The sequence below is a fragment of the Ascaphus truei genome, chromosome 10 (genome assembly GCF_040206685.1).
Source record: "Ascaphus truei isolate aAscTru1 chromosome 10, aAscTru1.hap1, whole genome shotgun sequence".
In the NCBI taxonomy this organism is placed as follows: domain Eukaryota; kingdom Metazoa; phylum Chordata; class Amphibia; order Anura; family Ascaphidae; genus Ascaphus; species Ascaphus truei.
The window spans coordinates 2,354,776-2,359,865 of NC_134492.1; positions in this window are offsets into that span (position 1 = coordinate 2,354,776).

Here is a 5,090-nt window from a genome sequence, read left to right on the forward strand (position 1 = left end):
ATAAACACCCTACCCGTGTCACACACACTTTACGGGATTAGATAAGCACCCTGCCCGTGTCACACACTCACCCAACGGGATTAGATAAACACCCTGGCAGTGTCACACACTCACCCAACGGGATTAGATAAGCACCCTGCCCGTGTCACACACTCACCCAACGGGATTAGATAAGCACCCTGCCCGTGTCACACACTCACTCAACGGGATTAGATAAACACCTTGCCCGTGTCACACACTCACCCAATGGGATTTGATAAACACCTCACCCGTGTCACACACTCACCCAACAGGATTAGATAAACACCCTGCCCGTGTCACACACTCACCCAACAGGATTAGATAAGAACCTCGCCCGTGTCAAACACTCACCCAATGGGATTAGATAAACACCCTGCCCGTGTCACACACTCACCCAATGGGATTAGATAAACACCTCGCCCATGTCACACTCTCACCCAACGGGGGATATATATATATATATATACAGTGGTTGACAAATCACCATAAAATCTACTCGCCACACAAAAAAATCTACTCGCCACCTAGTACCAAACGTGTGCTGCTTGGGCTAATATTTACTCGCCCGGGGGTTAAATCCACTCGCCCGGGGCGAGCAAATGTATAGGTTTGTCGAACAGTGTATATATATATATATATATATAATATATATATATATATATATATATATATATATATATATATAGTTAGGTCCGGAAATAGTTGGACACTGACACAATTTTCATAATTTTGGCTCTGTACGCCACCACAATGGATTTGAAATGAAACAACCGAGATGCAATAGAAGTGCAGACTTTCAGCTTTAATTCAAGGGGTTGAACAAAAATATTGTATGAAACGTTTAGGAATTGCAACCATTTTCATACACAGTCCCCTTATTTCAGAGGCTCAAATGTAATTGGACAAATTAACACAATCACAAATAAAATGTTCATTTTTAATACTTTGTCGAGAATCCTTTGCAGGCAATGACTGCTTGAAGTCTGGAACGCATGGACATCACCAAACGCTGGGTTTCCTCCTTTGTGATGCTTTGCCAGGCCTTTACTGCAGCTGTCTGCAGTTGTTGTTTGTTCGTGGGTCTTTCTGCCTTAAGTTTTGTCTTCAGCAAGTGAAATGCATGCACGATCGGGTTGAGATCAGGTGATTTACTCGGCCATTGCAGAATATTCTAATTCTTTGCCTTAAAAAAACTCCTGAGTTGCTTTCGCAGTATGTTTTGGGTCATTGTCCTTCTGTAAAGTGAAGCGCCGTCCAATCAACTTCGCTGAATTTGTCTGAATCTGAGCAGACAATATATCTCTATACACTTCAGAATTCATCCGGCTGCTTCTGTCTTCTGTCACATCATCAATAAACACTAACATATTGGAATGATTAGTTAAGTCAGCTGTGCGCAAACTGGGGGGCATGCCCCCGGGGGAGGGGGGGACGGGCAGTTACAGAGGCCCCACGCTCTTCCCTATGGCTTTTAAATTAAATGCTGGGGGAGGCGTGAGGCCTCTGTAACTCACCTGCTCTCTGCGGGTCTTCGGCAATGCGTCGCCATGGCAACGCTGCGTTAAATGAACTAACTGAGAAGTTCTCCTTTTGGCGTTTTTAATTATAACTACATGACTACAATTCGGTTGCAGCTAATAAAACTTTTCTTAGATATAACATTGAAGACTTGAATGCACCTCACATTCCTCTTGAGTAAATAATGCACATTCATCACACTAATAGAATATATTTATTTCTGCACTAAACTGAATTCATATTAATGTTACCAGCATGTTAATAGCTCATATACAAGAGAGGCTAAACCGTGTATAAATAACCTCAAAACCGGACCAGATTCCTGCACAGATGTTTGTTCCTCCGCCTGCCGTAGTAGGAAGGAGCTTTTGTAGCGTCTCACGATTCGCCCGAGTGATTATTTGAACTAGTTGTGCAATGGGAGATGCGATATTTTCGAATGTGACAATTCCAACATAGGAACCTGTTTCAATGATCTGAATAAGGAATATCTCTGCTGCCTGCTTCAGTCGCTGTATACGGTTATTCTGCAATCGATGGAAAATATTAGTGTAACCATGCTGTAAAATGGTTGCAGTCATCTCTCCTGCTGACAGTAAGGCCTGGTAAGTTATGGGCATGCCAGCAGTAATCATGGAGGTTTGCCCTCACACCCTGGTGAGGTGCCCTATGTATGGATGGGAGTGGTCACAGGATCTGACTCCCTGGTTGGTGATGTCAGATTTGTGTCAGCCCCCAGAGGATACATAAGGCACAGCACTGATCAAAAGTTAGTTGTTAGAGGAGTGGTTGCTAAGCTGTTGGAGGATTAGGTAATAGACCTGGAAGGAGAACAGAGTGATTCTGTACTAAGTTACCAATAATGAGACTGTGACCAGGGACCTGGCACAGGTGAAGTATCCCTGCGGGGATAGGGAATCCCTACATTAGGAGGACATACCTTTCAAAGGGAAGTACGGTGAACAATGGAGGGCTAATCACACCCATTGTGGAGGGCAGCTGGCCCACCGTACAAATAAAGATGTTCCTGATTAACAACACTCTCGTGTGCAAGTGTGGAGTTATTGCACAGAGAGGGGCACCACAGAGGAGTTCCTCATCAGACTCATCCCTAAGCGGACGCCGGGATCCTGATGAGGTGGAGGCGCTGCACTGGATATAGGTAGGACTCAGCACACTACCTCAGCTGCCTGTCTGGGTTGGCAAATCCCCACACACCATCATGCGGGAGACTAAGGAGTCCTGTTGCCAACAGGTGCACCACCAGACATCACACTGTAATGGGGACTGGTTAGACCACAGGGGCCAATATGAGATTGGGTGGGTCAGGCTAGTCCAGAAAACCCGTTACATTAGTGACATTTGACCTTTGCTAAAAACGTTCATACACAAACACCAATACTAAATTGGTTGATATGCAGAGTGATATGGGTAACATTAGGGGCCTCACTGTAACACAAAAAGTGGTTAAAAATGCCATCAAGTAAGGGTTAATTAGGCTGCCGCCTATTACAGATGGTGCCGAGCCATATACAAGGTCTCCATAGTCGATAGTCATGAAGGGAAAGGATTCTCCGGCGAGTGGGTCCACTTTTAACTCCAGGACACATGAAATTATAAAAGAAAAAAACCACAATCAGGAGTGGTTAAAATACAATAAAGAACCTTAGGTTAAACTTAATAGGAAATACACTTACATAAATCAGTATTTCTTCAATAGGGGAGACTTCCTGGTGATAACTCAAATTTAGAGAAAAAAAGCAAATATAGTGTAACACCATTTTATTAACAAATACGTAAAAAAGAGATTGAAAACGCACAAACAGCCAACAGTATATGGCATTGAGAAGGATGCCTCCAGACTCCACAAGCCAGAGTCCCTGGCTGTCGGTGTGGGTCCTGCTCCAGCAATCAAGATGGTTTTCTGCAAGGATGTGTCAGCAATGGGGGGTCTTCTGGTACTTGTGCAACCTCAGTAGTAAATGAGTGACTATCCCAGTCTTCTGGAATCCAAAGGAGATGAGTAAAGGTCCCAAGGAGGTCCAGGCAGGAACAGCATGCGATGGTCGTACTAGATCTCGGGAGGCGCCACCGCAGCACGCCGCAAGTAAGAGAATTTAAAAAAAAATGCAGAAAACCATCTTGATTGCTGGAGCAGGACCCACACCGAAACCAGGGACTCTGGCTTGTGGAGTCTGGAGGCATCCTTCTCAATGCCATATACTGTTGGCTGTTTGTGCGTTTTCAATCTCTTTTTTACGTATTTGTTAATAAAATGGTGTTACACTATATTTGCTTTTTTTCTCTAAATTTGAGTTATCACCAGGAAGTCTCCCCTATTGAAGAAATACAGATTTATGTAAGTGTATTTCCTATTAAGTTTAACCTAAGGTTCTTTATTGTATTTTAACCACTCCTGATTGTGGTTTTTTTCTTTTATAATTTCATGTGTCCTGGAGTTAAAAGTGGACCCATTCGCCGGAGAATCCTTTCCCTTCATGATTGTTATTTATAGAGGTTGGTGAATCACCTCTAAGAGACTCTGGCAGCAGGACTCCATTTTTTTTGTGTGGGACTGAACTATACCATTCATCTTAATACGGTTGGCGCAACTCTTCTTTTTTCCTTTCTCCATAGTAGATAATTGTCATTAGCATCTGCTGTGCGATACACTTTCTGACCAGCAGACTTAGGGAGAATTTGTTCCTGTAAAGTACATAGTTTGGCATAGGTTTTGGCTGTCAGGGTATCAGTGTGCATCCCGAATGTTAAGTGGGAGTCAAACCATATGCCCAGGTATTTAAAACAAGTGACAGGGGTTAGGGTGGTGTTAGTGTTGGTTCTGATCTGGAGCTCAGTCACTGGAAGCTTTAAAAAATTAGTCTTGGTCCCAAACACCATTGTTACAGTCTTGTCAGTGTTTAAAAACAGTTTGTTTTGGGAAATCCAGTTTTCGAGTCTCAAAAAGTCAGACTGAAGTATGTGTTGAAGGTCAGAGAGGCTATGACTGTGTGCATGTAGGATTGTGTCATCTGCATACACTACCGACACACTTTATTGCAGCACGGCTAGCACCGCAAGCCGGGGGATGCCCCGGCGTGCTAGCCGCACTCCCTCAGCGTGCCGCGCATCACCGATGCGCGGTCACGCGTCATCGGGTGCCTGAGCCCCCTGCACGCGCGTCCAGGGCTCCCCGAGGGAGCCCTGGTGTCCCGCGATGTGGGGGACGGCGGCAGGGGGTTCCGGGGGACCCGGCGGACCCGGCAGCGGGAGGGAGAGCGCCCCGATCGGAGGGCGCTCCTCCGCTGCTTCGGTGCGCGCCCGGCACCCTCCGGCGCGCGCCAGGTTACTGCTGCGGCCGAGAACGGGCAAATGCTCGAATAAACTCGGCCGCAGCAGTACATGTGTATTTAAGCTTCCTTACAAGCTGTGGGAAGATTGATGAACACTGAGAAGAGTAGGGGCCCCAGAACAGAGCCTTGCGGGACACCACAGGTGAAATCCAGGGGGTTGGAGTTAGAGCCTGAGATGGACACATGTTGGGATCTAAT